The 17,770-nt window shown below is 42.6% G+C and overlaps 1 long non-coding RNA gene across 1 annotated transcript in view; it reads left to right on the top strand.

The window, feature by feature from the left end:
* The window catches only part of LOC139754461 (uncharacterized), a 130,945-nt gene extending 113,406 nt beyond the window's left edge, over nucleotides 1-17,539 (top strand). Inside the window, exons 2-4 of the long non-coding RNA XR_011713885.1 lie at nucleotides 290-414; nucleotides 17,129-17,162; nucleotides 17,258-17,539. This is a non-coding gene — a long non-coding RNA (uncharacterized lncRNA). The remainder of the gene's footprint in view (nucleotides 1-289; nucleotides 415-17,128; nucleotides 17,163-17,257) is intronic.
* The last annotated feature ends 231 nt before the right edge of the window (nucleotides 17,540-17,770 follow it).

The following is a 17,770-nucleotide window of genomic DNA, read 5'->3' on the forward strand; positions in this document are numbered from 1 at the left end:
TAAGCAAGCCTTAAAAGATGTTGGGATGAACATAATGAAAGGAACATTAAGATGAATATCATGAGCTGAAGGAAGTAGCTTGTAGACAGCAGACGCCCAGGGAACCACTACCCTCCTGACTTCGAAGTGTTGAAGTGATGGTAGGAACCATCTTACATACACCTGCCTATATTTGCCGGTAATAATTTGCTGCTCAATGATATTGAGATGTGTTTTTTTATTTCATATTTCTGTATTACAGATGTCACGATTGTCTTTATTAAACGCTTTTCTTGATGTTTATTTTCAGCTTGACCTGAATGGGAATTTCTGTCGTTGAAGGAAAACGAACTCGACAATAGCTACATCAGCAAAAGAACGACAGTGTTGATAACCATAGCAATAACAACAGTCAATAAAAACGAGAGTTGAAAGGTAAGTAACTTTACCATTGAATTACATATATAGAAAACAATAACACCGCTTTAACATTCATGTAGAACAAATATAATGTCATAAAAGACAATCAGGCAAGGTGTGCACTTACCGAAGGCATCACTTCGTATATCACTCAACTCGTCGACTAATTTACTCAATCAATCAATCACATTTCCAAGCCTTTGTGTTGCAGTTCCTAGATACTCATCACCTGGGACCTTAATGGGTAATCTCGCAGCTCGATCTGCAGGTTTGAAGCTCATTTGCATACAAGTCCTGAACCCTGAGCACGAGACGATTCCTTACTTAGCTCCCCTCGTCAAGTTCTCGGATGATAATCACTGTGTCGTTTGGTAATCTAGAAACTGGTTGAATCCTCAGGTTACACATACTGTCTCTTCGTTAATCCAGATAAGAGTTAAGTACTCGTTAGGGCAATAGCTGAAGTAATGCGAGATACTCCGAAGGTTTATTTCATTAGACGATTTTGTCTCATGCTTAGATCCGAACCGTTAGGTTGAGATGCTTCGGGATGGAGTGGGATATGAACGTACACAATGAGCAATTGTGGGTTCGTAGTGAGAGTTCAACCTTCATATCGGGTTACCGTGTGATGTACGCGAGGGTTCAAACCTTCCCTAAATTGCGTGATACTGTGGCATAACACGACCTGTAACATTATAGCAATTATGTTTCGTTCTAGAAACTTGAACGATTGTGCTGGATAACTGAGCTCTGGTGGGACTCGATCCTTGACACCGGGTTATTACGTGACGTCTAGGGATTCATGCCACTTACACCGAGTAACCGTGTCATGGTGAGATTCGAACCCCCTTCTACCGGCTATCTATGTTGTAATGGGATGCAAACCCGTGTATCAAATGTTTTGTGATGGCATTCAAAGCTACACATTAAGTAAACCCGGATTCATAATGGAATTCAGATTCTCGCTTGTACTTATTACATTTTGCTGGGATACGAACCCCTCCATCAGAATACAGTCGTGATGAGATTCGAACCATAACACCACATATTACTGTGCTGTAACTGAACGCTCTGTAATGGGGTTCAGAATCTCGCTTCGGCTAACTGTAAGCACGTTGCCTTATAGTGGCCATAATGCAAAGCATACCTAGAGTCATGGCCATGTTGGGTGACAAGAAAGTAAAGGAAAGAAAAGAATTGAAAAATCAATTTGAGACTTTCAAGTGTTTGCAGACCTGACTCTTGAAGGTAGAAAGGGTATAGGAGGAGGAGACAGAAGATGAAAGACAACTTCCCAAGCTTCATTGTTTGAGGATGAATGGGACAAATTATAAAGGTCACTCCTCGTGTGCCTAGTCGTAGAATCCACAAAATAATTGTATCATGAGTTTGGTTGTCTGATGGCGCTATTAGGATTCTATAGTTTATGATGAGATTAAAATCCTTGTTTGAAATAACCATGTATCATGATAGAATTCGAATCTCCAGTACTCTCTCAGTTGTGTGTGTCATGGGATTTGAACCCTCGTACTATATAACCTTATATCAGTGGAATCAAGCCCTCATATTTGTGCATGTTGGTGATAACATTCACACCTATATGCCAGATGACCATATACTGTATTTTGGGATGAGGTGTGTCGACCAAGTCTTACAAATGTTCCATTAGACTCGATATGTGTCGCGAATCCATAAAATCTCTCGTTAGATCTGGCTCCATTTCTCGTCCTACCTTCCCAAACTGGTTGAAGATTGAGATCATAACGGTAAAGAACTCGCCAAGTCGCATATAAGACCAGTAGTAATATTTCTCTTATTCGTCTTTTGTAAGTCGAATATTTGTCGAAGAGCTCTGAGGCTCGAGACTGCTTCATTCACTTCTCGGTCGTCCGGGCTGAGGCGAAGGTATCAGATGAGCCAGCGAGTTATGGCGGTCGATCACCTGAGATTTGACGAAAGGAATGACTCATTATAATGAACTGCCCGAACGGGTCTGGGTGTATTATCGCTAATGTGATGAACGGACGCATTCAGGGTCGGTATCTCTGTGTTGCGAACGGGAAAGATTGCTTTGCTTCACCTGACGTCATGAATATCGTCATGGGAGTCTTGGTTTTCAAGAGAAAGGGATCTTGTGTGTCGCTCAGATGCGGCGGTGAGTTACAAGTTAACTCCAGCTCCAGTAATCTCGCTAGGGTGAGTTATGTATTTGTTCTTGTCTTTAAAACGACCTGGAATTAAAATTAGCAGTGTCTTGGGCACCACACAGGCGCCAGATGTATTCTACTCGTCATTGTTTGATTTATGCATTTCAGAATTATTGTAGGTTTTATTTTCTGAATTCAGCACACTGAATACGCAAAATTGTTTAGCCAAATTTCGGAATACCTGTTATTCATTTCTTTTTTTTGTTGTTGCCTAGACCAAACATATCAGATGTCATAAGCCGCCACAACATTCCAGATCGACTTTCAGAATCTGCATCCGATCCTTTAAGTTCTGCCAAAAGGGATTTTGCAACGTATACTTAACAAGGCGGGAGCACAAACCTTGAACTCTCCTGCCAACCTGAACATCAGGCGAACCCACAATTTCGTCACTGCCTTTCTCATGGAAGAAATGGTAGTTCTGTCACTCTGTCTGTCTGCCTGTCTGTGTACATATATAATGAGTAGCGAGTTTAGTGAACGTCTCTAGTCTAGCCTTCGGAGAAAGATGTTCATTTAGCCTAGCACGACTCTTTCGCAGAAGGAAGCCTAGCTCAGCTAAATTCTTTCGGAGGGAGCCTAGCCTATCCAGACTCCGTCGGGGGTGAAGTCAAGCTTAACCAAACTGCTTCGGAGGAAGTTAAGCTTAACCAAACTCCTTCAGGGGAAGTGTAGCCTCATCACATTCCTCCGGAGAAACATGATGGAGCCCTTGAAGTACCTAGTCATAAAACAACACCAATCTTCACAGCCTGGGTCATTTTGTCTTCCCCCGCTAACCTGTCGATAACGATTGGTGCTAAGAGCTGTTCATATCCCTGTTTGTAAACATTGGGAACCAGGTTTTGAAAAGAGAGGATTATCTTTCATTTCTTTTTTTACCTTTTGACATAAAAGGGTCATTAACAGTAATCTCTTAATCTTCCTGGCTGACATAGAAACATATATAGGTCCTTTATCTTCCATCATTTAAGAAGTAATAAGGGAAAGTCCTTGTCCACCCATACATTAGTTCAGTCTTAATGTGTTTAATCTTGAAGTGAATCTAGGCAGGTCTGAAAATGTCAATCTGTTTTTCTCTTGTGTTGAAGTGAATGTTGGTTTACATGGATGAACTAGTCTGCCTGTTATTACATACACTGTGATCTTACAAAAGCATGACATTTTGTCCTAGTTTTCAACCAGCTTCAGAATTTGTCGTATTTTGCTTCGACTACATTTTCATTCCGCTTACACGCGTTAACAGTGACACTCGTCAACAAGGGAATGTTGAGATATGAATCATGAATGAAAAGAAATGCTTGAACTCATCAAGGGGGGGTGGGGGTGGGGGGGTCAAAGGATGATATACAACTGATGATTCTAAATGAAGAATGTGAATCATGTAGGGTTCTTCTGTTCTGACGTATTGAGGATGATAAGATTTCTCTCTCTCTCTCTCTCTCTCTCTCTCTCTCTCTCTCTCTCTCTCTCTCTCTCTCTCTCTCTCCCCACCTCGGGCATATACAGACATACGGAACAGTTCGACTATACCACAATGTTTCATCACGTTATGGTAAGCTGAGGTTTCTTTCAACACGTGTGAGATGTAAGTGATATCTAAGTGGTTTATTGGAGGTTTCTAATTCCAAAGGTTTCTTCCTTTCTTGCCATACGTCACACGTACAATATATATATATATATATATATATATATATATATATATATATATATATATATATATTTTTTTTTTATACTATTCGCCATTTCCCGCGACAGCGAGGTAGCGTTAAGAACAGAGGACTGGGCCTTTGAGGGAATATCCTCACCTGGCCCCCTTCTCTGTTCCTTCTTTTGGAAAATTAAAAAAGAAAAAAAAAGGAGAGGGGAGGATTTCCAGCCCCCCGCTCCCTTCCCTTTTAGTCGCCTTCTACGACACGCAGGGAATACGTGGGAAGTATTCTTTCTCCCCTATCCCCAGGGATATATATGTGTGTATATATATATATATATATATATATATATATATATATATATATATATATATATATATATCAAATAGATTCTTAATGCAATAGCAGAACTTTTCAGCCAAATATCTAAATATTTTGACGAATATCTTAATGCTTTCGTTGAACGGGAAATACCATGAGGATCACGAAAGTCTTGACGTGTGTGTGTGTGTGTGTAGGTTCGTGACATTTCATCATTTTACAACGAAATGATGAAAGTCGTTGGGTTCGTGACCACGTTAGTAAAGGCCACAAGTTCTGGAATTCCACAACGTTTCATCCTTGTGTCGTGTTCGTATCCGTTTTATTTCATTATGATTATCTGAATTAAGCAAATATTTGGGAATATTCTCCGTGCGAATATTTCTGCTGTCAGATGGAGTTTTTTTTTTCTAATACAAAAATTGGTATTTATACGTATGTACAATTATACCTTGCCTTACCTTCCTGCTCCAAGGACGCTCTTCTTTGGGATTCCTGCAGCGCTCAGGAAGTCTGCCACGTCCATCGGGCAGAACCACAGGTCAAAATATGTGGTTTTGTGTGTTTTGATTTTTTTTTTTTAAGTGAAGAAAGGATAGCTGAGGAGTAAGTGTTTTAAGTCTTCTGTGTGGAAAGTGCATCTCGTGACATGAGGGGTGTGTTGTGATATGTTGAACGGCGCTTTTAATGCTTGACAAGTGGGGTCTGGAAAGCAGACGAGAGAAAGCATAATTCGTACATGCCTGGGGAGATTACTTTCAGATGGAGATATTTCCAAGAAATAGACCTAGTGTTACCCAGGACCTCTTTTCACATGCTTCTGCAGCCCAAGGCTAAGCCACTCGCACTTGCAGGAAATGTAGACTCATTTGGAGTGAGAAATTCATTCATGAGTTGTACTTCCATTGAAACAGTCTCGCTGTAGGTGACTTTTCACTTACGGCGTAACCTCATGGAATAGCTCTGTATGATATCGGAAAAAAATTGAAAGTAAATCCTAAATACAAACACAAGAATATACGTAATCAAAATAACTTCTTTCATGAGTTGTACTCCCATTGAAACAGTCTCGCTGTCGGCGACTTTTCACTTACGGTGTAACCTCATGGAATAGCTCTGTATGATATCGGAAAAAAATTGAAATTAAATCCTAAATACAAACACAAGAGTTTACGTAATCTTCATAACTTCATTATGCCACTTAGGATGTACCATGTCAACAGTGTATATCCTCCTAAACAAGTTGCTCCTTTTAGTGTTATGATGATATCAGTTGCATTCATCCTCCAGAACACTTCAGTGTACCATCTCCATCCCTCACACCAGCGACTGGATCCACTGCGTCACCTTGCTAACAATAGCTAAGCTTTCCCGTTTGGAATGAGGACACTAAATGGTGGCTTCCTCGTCCAAGGAATTTTGGGTTCTATTCACGGTATCAGTTTACGTTTAAGGTTGGGGGGGGGGGGGGAGATCTATTCTTAACCTCCTCCAGACCTTTTGGGGTCATTACTCGTCTCCCATTATGTTATGAGGCGTCTCCTCCTTCACTATCCCGTCTTCTCCTACACAGATCACAAATCTAGAACATCATTACTATCCTCCAGCAGATGACATCTTCACAGACGATCAGGTCATTTGTTACCTGACATTCCCATGTTCTCCCATGTCTTGTCCTCCATAACCTCGTCATGGGCCATGAGGTCGTCTTTCATTTGTCTTCCCAATGTACTATCCTCCATCCTATAACCTTAGTATATATATATATATATATATATATATATATATATATATATATATATATATATATATATATATATTATCGGGTCCTCTGTCACCTGGTTGTCCCTATATCACACATATATATTGTCTTGCAGCAGATAGCCTCGTCATAGACCAACAGTTCTTCTGTTTCGCATATACTGTCCTCCAGCAGGTAACCTCGTTGTAGGTCAACAGTTCTTCTGTTTACTCATTCTTTCAGTACTGTTCTCCAGCAGGTCACATCAACATAGACCAACAGGTCCTCTTTTGTCTAGCTTTACCACGTCCTCTCACGCACTCTGGGCCAGTAAATGACCTCGTCGTACACCATCCGGTCTTTTGTCACTTGCCCTTCCCATATCATCCCATGTCCCGACAGGTAACTACTGGAGAATACGCCAATATAGTGATTTAGCTGTCGCACGGGTGACCTGATATTACCCGTTTTGCATATCGGAGGTCATCGGTCGGTGGGGGAGGTCACACCTCGCGTGAGTCGATCATATTTCATGGCGATTATGGCTCGTGAAAGTTTGTGGGGCGGGTTAGCTGCAAGATTATCAGCCTGGGGATAAAGCGTGTTTACCAGCATTACTTGTCGACTAACTAAACGTTAATGGGATGTGCTGGGCCTGACCCCTGTGACCTCATTAGGGCACGTATCAATTTCTTTCAGTCCACGAGGAACAGCATGTCTGTAAGATGCCTTATCTGACAACGTGTTGATGGATTTATAAAAGTAATTTGCATCCGTTGTGGAGGATTTCGTAGAGACAGACTGGCGTCTGTTTATGATATACAGACACTTCACTTAAGGGGAACCCTTGAGGAATTTTATAAACTTCAATGTAATATATATATATATATATATATATATATATATATATATATATATATATATATATATATATAAATTTAGAAAGAAAATGTAAATCGCAATAGATATGGGCCGTAGTTATTGAAGGTAATAAAATTCTAACAGTGGAAGAGGTAATTAGCTCACAAACAGGTGGTTCGTCCTTGAACCACTACACTGGGAAACGTAGTCAGAACACAAACATATGGGTCCATGACTAAGCTCCTTCCTTGGGAAAGTTAGACGGAGCACGGAGAGGTGGTACGTGATAATGGTCTGCAGAACCATGGACAGGTGGTCTGCGATTAGGTTTCTACCATGGGAGGAGCAATGAGAACATGGACAGGTCACGGTGGGTGGAGGGCTTTCCACCTCCCTCCTCCTCCTCCTCCTCCTCCCCCTCCTCCACCCCCCCCCCCAACTAGCTTTCTCTCTCTCCCCTGAAGGGCTCCTCCCAAGACAGTCTCACACACACACACACACACACACACACACACACACACACTCACTCACTCTGGTAGCGTCAACCATTGCGTTAGTTCATACTGAATAACAATATAGTTCTCAAACTACATACAGAAATAGGTACATATCATATAAAGTACATATAGCCTACACATACAAGCTTCATGTAACGTACATATCTTATCCTAAAGATACAAGCTACATGTAACGTACATATCATATAAACTACGTATAACCTACATAAACGACCCATACATATACTATAGCCAGCAGGTACTGCCTACATATAATGTACGTATTATATGAACTACAGATACTCTCTCTACCTTCTCGTGTCTCTCCCAAAAACTATGACCTGGCACATTTCAAAAGACAGGTTTTTCACCTTTTCCAAAATTCATAAATACTTTCCCTTGTCTTTTCTTTTTCCGTTTCATAATTCTCTCTATATTTCAATTACGTCCCGGCTTTGATGTGGACTATTGTTCGTGACTGGAGCCGAAACACGAAAAAAAGAAAAAGAATAGAATGCGGGGCATGTGATCAACGACCCTAGCTTAGGATCAGCACTAACATGGATTCTTCACCAACACGAATTCCAAACCAGCACAGGATCTGTGTCATTATGGAGTCAACAGCGATATGGATTATCGGCCAACATGGGATTAATACCAACATGAGATCAAGTAACAACACGGGATTAAGAGCAGCGGTGGAATCCGCTGCGCCAATACGGGACAACATGGACAACATGGCTGGTGACCCGGATATAAATCCAGCGTCATCATAGCTTACGTGCTGGGCTATGGAGCAGACGTCAGTCTGGGGAGGGCGAGAATATGGATCTTGCTCCATCATGCTCTCTGCGCCGCTGCCGGCCTGGGAGTCTGTCTTATCATGACATCTTCGTCATCATGGTTTCTGTAGAGATACAGCGTCGTCACCTACAAGGGATACGCCCAACACGCTACCTACGCCAACATGGGACATGGATTATTATGGTATCTGCGATAATCAGTGATTATATGATACATAAGCATACCTATGATGCATGGCGTAGTCACAAATGAAACTTGACAAGTATACCCATGTATACATCCACGGGGAGGCATGTCCTAACAAATAGTGTCAGAATGATAACCAGTTAATCGTCAAACTGAAAAGATCAGTAAATACCTAAGAAGAAATAATGGCAGAAATTTGCCTAAATAGCAGGAAACTCTCAAATACTTGTGGATTACGAGACGAGCAATATGATGAGGAAGCACATGAACATAAACAGAGAACAGTACACACAGTAGACCGAGACAGAACACATGAAAGCTAACACAGAGGCACCATCGCCCTTCTCTCACCACTTAACTCTCCGTCAAAAGGGTCCTCCTCCATCTCAGACTTGCTTCCAATGTCCCACGCCCTGTGACAGACTCATCCTTGGAAACCATTTACCACCACCACCACTGTGGGCTTAGTGACTGTGAGACCCGACCTCCCTGAGCAGTCTTACTGAATGGATCATAGACGAACGGATCTGTATAAGGGCTGATGGAGAGCATCTGGCGGAGGGCTTCTGAATCGATTACTGGCATCCCGAGCCAGGAGGATGGAACAGGCTAAATGTGCCCTCTCCACAGGAGGGAAGGTGGATGGAAGGATCTGCTTCTCAACTGAGCGAGAAAATATGATCGTTTACATTACGTTTAACGACTGCTGATCTTATATTCACTTACGGGAACGTGAACTGTGTACTTATAGTTGCTATGAGGTATGGTATGCAGAGGATTCAGTGACATCTCCGTAGAGTTGAGTTAGGTTCTGATGCTCTCTAGATGTTACGATAGTGATGTGTGTGATTGATGGTCTACATTACCACTGGGGTGACTGGAACGCACATTTCTCCCATGGCGAGAGACGTATGGGTGCTTTCACTACAAGGAGGATATGGGTTCTTGAGCCTTACCAGTACAGGGGTGTCTGACTTATCCCCTCGTTAATCAAAATAGGATACATATCGACGCTTTACATGACACGAGAACTATAAAGACAAAGTGGGGTCAAATGATGATAACGCTCCCTCTGTACGGGATAAAAATGAATTTTTTTTCTCATACCAAACTCAGTTCTTGTGTCGCTTGTCTCTCTCTTGCTGGCTTAGTTTGGATTATGATCAAAAAAGAAACAAAGTCTAAACTAGTGATTTAGCAGGTATTTGGTTTACTTGTACTGGGATGCTGGTTGCGTATTGATAAAAGAACATGATTAATAAGTTCTCATTATCACCGATATCAAAAATGACTTCATTTTGATTATTTCTTATTGTCTGCCAGTTGGTAGGCTGGTTGACTGGTCGTTTCGACCGACAGTGTCAAGCTGTCTCCACCAACAAGTGAATCTTTAACACTTTCCTCAAGTGTTAAGGATAATCCTGAAACCATATACTCTCTCACTATGTATGAGGCCCTTGTGTTTTCAGGGGTTTATACCAGTATATCTGGGGTGGTGCTTCCTCCGTCTCTTGTGGCCAGAGTGGAATGATAAAGAAACTTTCCATCTCTTGAATACTCCATGCATCACCTCTCTCCAACCATCCCTCTTTGCTCACCGTAAAGCTGTTGTCCTCTTCCTGTTTTAAGCTGTCATTTCTCCCACTACTCTCATGAACTGTCCTCGTGTGTCCCCGCCACCAGGGCTTGGATCCGTGGCAAGCGTCCTATAGTTTTTACATGGAGACGAGCCATACCAGGACTTACCGTTATGGTAACCTTCCTATACCCTCGAACAGCCAAGCTGTGGACTTCTTGTTTTCCCTTCGTCTTGTTCTCCTCCTATAACCTCTCTACCGGTGGAGCTTTCATCAAATTTCAATTTCTTTTTCACATCTTTCTTGTACTTTATTTTTCACCTAAAGGTGGCCATGACTGAACCATATTTGCCTGCGTCACATCAGTCACTTTATTAAGAAAAATTAACTCTACATTTGATATCCTAAGTCGGTAAACCAGAGATCCTAAACGACTGTATATAGTCTCTGCAGTGGGAATATCCTGCACTGTATATGCCGAGGGAGCTTCATCCTCTTTGCACCACTGGCTCATGATAACTTGCTATATGCACCAAGTTGCCAAGACAATCTATAAGAAAACGAAAATTGTCTATATCACTGACTCGACGTGGGAGATGGATATGAGAGTTACTACAGAGTTGAAAAGAGATAGCATCATGCTCCGCCCTGCTGCCGGAAATAAACCATTGTCTATAATGGTGTTCAGGATGTGCAAAATAGTCTTATCAAGGTGAAGCTAAAAAGAGAAAATGAATCTAGCATCATTGGGGGGCTTCTTCAAGTGGATTTAAGAGAACTGTGTGCACAGGGATGATGGATCTCCTGCTCTACTGACTAGGGCAATGGATTCTGTTGCTCTCATGGTTAAATGATATCCGTAAGAGATGTAATATGAGAGGCTTCTGGCGCGATGAGCGAAGAGATGCCTGGGCCAGATTATATATTTGCTTATTCTGCCGGGGGAAGAGAAATGAGATCAGACATTCCCCGGGGAAGAGCGAATAGGTTTGAGGTTGGCCAAAACCCGTTTGCGTACATCTGAATGGTTTCCAGTACCTTGGGCTGACAGGGCCATTCATCATAATACTGTAACAACTATATATCTGTAAAGCTGTTATACCAGCTGCTGCCCATTGTCGTACGGTTAAGAATGAAATAAGATATGTGGAAAAAAAAGGTAAGTATTTGTGATTCTCAAGAAGGGTGAGGGATTATCACGTAATAAATCATCGTTAATGAGCAGTTTCATTATCTCTGGTGCAATGAAGTTTAGTAGGATGTCTTCTGGGACGTGCTTGTGTGTGTGTGTGTGTGTGTGTGTGTGTGTGTGTGTGTGTGTGGCACCGGTGCCTTGATGACCGTCACAGAAGAGTTAATTCTTGAAGACTGCAAAGGTCCACACCCACCCTGACTCTCCAGCTCTCTCAGACATTATGTCTGTCATGTCAACACGAGTTTCACCTCCTCGCACAAGTGATAGACGGGAGGACTGAGTCAAGTGATTCGTTTCCACGCGCGTGTTTGTTTGTGTCTGTCTCGCAATTGCTGCGTCTCTGTTTTCTTACAAACTCAAGAGTCCGCTTGTGTCTCGATGTCTGTGTATGTATATACGATGTCTATCGACGTGTGTTTTGTCTGTGAGAACAATGTATCAACACGACGATACGTTTCTACCTTTAAGACACAGTCCAGAAGTCTGGTAGTTTCGAAAAGTCATCAAGTGCGAAAATGATATTAAGGTTCCCAGTACACGAAGATATTCATGACGCGTTTTAAGCTCGCGTTTTCCCCAAAAGATTTCTTTTTTTTCACTTTATTGATCTCGTACTTACTTTGCTTGGCTCTGGATCGCCATTTCGATTTATTCCTATATCAAAATATGCATAAACACCAAGGATTAGTACGCCTCTCTTATAGGATATTACTCAGGTTGATGGTGTTTTATTTTCCATCGTATAAATACTATCTTATGGTGACAGCCACAGCGATAATACAACACGGAGATCCGAGCGCCTTCGTGATGATTCACATCTTCAGGGAAATGAAGCAGAGAAAACATAGCCCTTCTCTTTTTCTATCAACCTTACCCATCACTCAACATCAACCTGTCGACCTCTACCCTCTCTGCCTCCTCCCTTCTCTACCCTTTCTCTCTACCTTTATTTCCCCTCTTCGCTTTTAATCCCCTCCACTGTCGACCTTCTCCTGAGAGAGAGGGAATGAACCCAAACGCTTGCAGATGAACCTCACTCCTGAAGCTTCTGAACCTGAACACGCTTCACTACAACGAGACCTACCCAGCCTTCGATGCCTCGATAAATTTCAACCCATGAATTTCTGCCGTTTTCTATATTTTGCTGTACTATCCCTCCTCCATCTCTGTAAACATGCTGGAGGGAGTAGCGAGGAGGGAGAAGTCCTCTTCATTTACTCTCCTGCATCCATCTATATAGATATGGCGGTGGGAGTAGTGCCTTCCAACAGCAAGGACTCGAACCTCGTACCATTTGCCTGAACCATACCTGAGTGGTCAGCGTACCTACCTACCATGCAAATGGGACGAGGTTCGAATCCTTCCTGTTGGAAGGCATTATGTGATTATATATATATATATATATATATATATATATATATATATATATATATATATATAATATATATATATTTTTTTTTTTTTTTTTTTGCTTTGTCGCTGTCTCCCGCGTTTACGAGGTAGCGCAAGGAAACAGACGAAAGAAATGGCCCAACCCACCCCCATACACATGTATATACATACGTCCACACACGCAAATATACATACCTACACAGCTTTCCATGGTTTACCCCAGACGCTTCACATGCCTTGATTCAATCCACTGACAGCACGTCAACCCCGGTATACCACATCGCTCCAATTCACTCTATTCCTTGCCCTCCTTTCACCCTCCTGCATGTTCAGGCCCCGATCACACAAGATCTTTTTCACTCCATCTTTCCACCTCCAATTTGGTCTCCCTCTTCTCCTCGTTCCCTCCACCTCCGACACATATATCCTCTTGGTCAATCTTTCCTCACTCATTCTCTCCATGTGCCCAAACCATTTCAAAACACCCTCTTCTGCTCTCTCAACCACGCTCTTTTTATTTCCACACATCTCTCTTACCCTTACGTTACTTACTCGATCAAACCACCTCACACCACACATTGTCCTCAAACATCTCATTTCCAGCACATCCATCCTCCTGCGCACAACTCTATCCATAGTCCACGCCTCGCAACCATACAACATTGTTGGAACCACTACTCCTTCAAACATACCCATTTTTGCTTTCCGAGATAATGTTCTCGACTTCCACACATTCTTCAAGGCTCCCAGAATTTTCGCCCCCTCCCCCACCCTATGATCCACTTCCGCTTCCATGGTTCCATCCGCTGCCAGATCCACTCCCAGATATCTAAAACACTTCACTTCCTCCAGTTTTTCTCCATTCAAACTCGCCTCCCAATTGACTTGACCCTCAACCCTACTGTACCTAATAACCTTGCTCTTATTCACATTTACTCTTAACTTTCTTCTTTCACACACTTTACCAAACTCAGTCACCAGCTTCTGCAGTTTCTCACATGAATCAGCCACCAGCGCTGTATCATCAGCGAACAACAACTGACTCGCTTCCCAAGCTCTCTCATCCCCAACAGACTTCATACTTGCCCCTCTTTCCAAAACTCTTGCATTCACCTCCCTAACAACCCCATCCATAAACAAATTAAACAACCATGGAGACATCACACACCCCTGCCGCAAACCTACATTCACTGAGAACCAATCACTTTCCTCTCTTCATACACGTACACATGCCTTACATCCTCGATAAAAACTTTTCACTGCTTCTAACAACTTGCCTCCCACACCATATATTCTTAATACCTTCCACAGAGCATCTCTATCAACTCTATCATATGCCTTCTCCAGATCCATAAATGCTACATACATATATATGCTATATATATATATATATATATATATATATATATATATATATATATATATATATATATATATATATATATAACATTGTTATCAGAGATAACCCAGTGCCCATTTTAACGGGCTCCTTGCAGCTTCGAGTCTGCGCTACAATCAGATGCTAGGAAGTGATGACCTCCTTTGGGGAGAGAAATTCCTCGACGAGACTTACTCTCTTGAAATATACGTAGACAGACAGTTAGATAGATAGATAGATAGATAGATACAGATATACAGATATATAGAAAGATAGAAAGACATACGGATAAATTGACAAATAGACATCCATAGGGGCAACAAAATAGATAGATAAATAGATAGATAAGCTGATAAACAGCCAAACAAATGCACGCATAAACGGATAAAGATGTCTGCTTATGCGTAATACATGGGAGACAACACCATCATGGAGATCTACCCATCCCTCTAATACTGCAGTTGCCTATCATTGGTGTAGTGATGTCTATAATTTGTGAGGCTTCCCTTCCCCCCTCATCGCTAGACGGGCAGATCAAACGACGGATTATAGCCTTCTAATCATAATGCAAAGAGACTTTGTCTCTCGTATTCTGAGAGATATTTGAGTACGAGACATCGTAATATTGGTTTATATATCATCTACATCTGAGGGTAGAATTCACCTGGAGATGTGTGGATGGGTGAGGTTACAAGATGGAATATAGAATTCGCTTCTCGTTTGTATTTTCGTCCTTACCAACCCGCGGCAACACTACCCCAGTGGCGCCACTGGTGGCATAGATCAGAACTACCGGGACCTGGTCTGGCCATATTCACAACACTGCCACCAAAGAGTAGACAATATACTCCTCTCCTTCCGGTCCTTCTGTATGTTGTAAGACGACTCACGCTATTGTACTACTTGGTGAACCTTGTAGGGTTTCCTGTAAGACATTTCCGACGCGTGAGGCCATTGTAGAGGAGGGTTTGAATGCTGGTGTTGTCACCCTTACACCTAGCATGGTTGACATTATTCTGAATAAAAGTTTGTTGGTCTCCTTTTATAGGTGTCTTCATGTTGAGTGATGCACAGGAGAGAGTGGCTGGTAGGGTAGGGCCCTTTGCTTTACTGTCTTGATTTCATTCAAAAGGTGTGTGGGGAGGAGCCTTCTGGCTTACCGTCCCAACATAGGTTGGGGATCAAGGAATCTAGGATACTGATACTGTCCTCCAGCAGATAATCTGGTCATAAACCATCAGATCTTCTGTTCACTGGCAATCCCTTGTACTGCAATGTATTTCATCTTCACTGACGTGACCTGAAAGCTCATGCATCGGTTGAGAGATCCCGGGAAATCACACATCAAAGTGTCGATGGTGGGTTCAGTTTGAGGAAAAGGAAGATGGGGGAGAAAAAGCGGTCGCTGATGATGAGGTTAGGAGCCTGGATGTAGACTGCTGGTGAAGGACGTGATGGGAAGCGAATCTAGTCGACGCTCGAGGATGCAGAGCGTCAGATGTAGGAACGGGGGAGTCATTCTTGACGCTCTCAGACGAGACGTCGGCTGCGAGAGATGCCTTAAAGATTCGTCGTTGCAGGTAACGATCCTCGAGCGAAAATCTATAATCGAAAATTAAGCTTTTGATTATATAATTCTCCATTGGATATGAAGGAACGGATGCGAAGACAGCGTACATTTGTCATGAGCTGTATCTAGCTCCAAACATATCTGTCATTCAAGAATAGGTGTTAATTCTTATACAGCTAGATGCTTAAAATGCTAACCTCTCCACGCCTTCTGTCTTCATATATATTCCTTCTTATCTGTCAACGATACATCACCGGGAGATAAGTCCTTTGACAGCGCAATCGACGCTCCGTAACAAACATCAACCTACTCCTCTGATAACCTTCCTTGAGACCCACTCTAGAATCCTTCACACGATGGAGGAACTTCGGGTCAAAGGCTCCTGCCGTAAACACATACTTTCTACGCTACAAATCAGCGTGGAGCACATCTTCAGTACGTGTTATGTGGGGTGTGGGCACAACTAATAAGGTCTCGTCCGCCTTTCATCACACACACACCCCCCACCACCACCGTCATCGGACATGAGCAAGACGCAGGAGGCAAGACAAGGATGATTTACACACAAGGTGACTCCTCGCGGGTCACCCGCCACAGTGCACTGCTGAGCCTCCCACAACCCCCAGGTAATGGCCTGTTGAGGAGGAGGAGGAGGTGCTCTAACGCCCTGCGATCTGACAACAGGCTACAGAACGTATGTTGTTTACGGGTTTAGTAAATCCGTCGTTTATCAACACCACCGGGACGCACCAGGGAGGAAGGATGGACAGAGGAGCGTACCAGTCAGGGTCAATACTGCACGAGGAACCTCCTGGGTATGGCTCCTCCAGGGTGGTTGATACATGCCTCACCAGCAGCTCCCGAGACACAGATAAGTGACCGGTGCTTATCTACAGAGCACAGCCACAAGTGTGCTCGGGCGGTGGTGAGTTTTTAAGAAGGTAGGGTAAGACACAACTGGCCCGGCAGACGTTGCTTGATAGATGACTGTGTTGATGATCCAAACACACGAGAAAGAATTGATTGGATGCTACGGAACGTAGCGCAAGCTCAGAGAGTCACACATAATCATAATCTATCATCATCACTCTCCGTTTACTTTTACGTGAGGTGAATCAGGGGAAAGAGACTCGAACCTTATTCATTCATATACACCCAGAACCCTTCGTCGACATGGAAAGAATCAAATACAATCTGTATCTCCCAGAAAGAAGAAAATCATTTGAGGGTGTTTTTAATATCGTTGATGGCCACTTAGCCTTAGATACGTCTCTTTATATTAGACACAGAAGCCAAAGCATCAACCACTCGAAAACCAAAAGTTGTATATAATATCTCTTGACAGGAGTGAACGGGAAGGATCCTCTGGTACTGCCGAGGTTGTGGCGCCCAAGAGAGTCTCTCTCAGCTACGCCTCTGTGGTGGGAGAGCCTCAGATGATGCTGAGAAGGATCCTCTGGTACCTGCCGAGGAGGTTGTGGCGCCCCGAGAGAGAGTCTCAGCTACGCCTCTGTGGTGGGAGAGCCTTCGATGATGGGGCGTCCTCAAACCTGGAGCGATTTTAAGACTTTGTTCTGTCGGTGTGGTTTGCAACCTCGTTACCGACAGGATGTTCCTGGATTTATGTCGAGTTAATGGCATAAGGAAATGATTTGTTCGGTTTGTTAGATGAAAGACCTAGAGATAAATGGCAAGTCAGTTCCGTCTTTATTCAGAATCTTTATTTGTTCTTTTGTTCATTCCTTAACTAACTGCATCCACTTATCGAATGAAAAATTTGATATTAGAAGGAAATCTTTCGTATACCAAAGTTCCTGATGGGATTCGTATAGCAATTCTGTGTGATTAAGAACTCTATCAAAATCTTTCGCCGTCTTCCATTTAGGAGTCGATTTCAGCATTTTTTTGGAAACTAAATAACTAATTAGATAGCAGTTAATTGCTGAAGCACCCGAACATCTCATCAGGAGATAAGATACCTAAGAAT

This window comes from Panulirus ornatus, chromosome 17 (assembly GCF_036320965.1).
Source record: "Panulirus ornatus isolate Po-2019 chromosome 17, ASM3632096v1, whole genome shotgun sequence".
NCBI classification, from domain to species: Eukaryota; Metazoa; Arthropoda; class Malacostraca; order Decapoda; family Palinuridae; genus Panulirus; species Panulirus ornatus.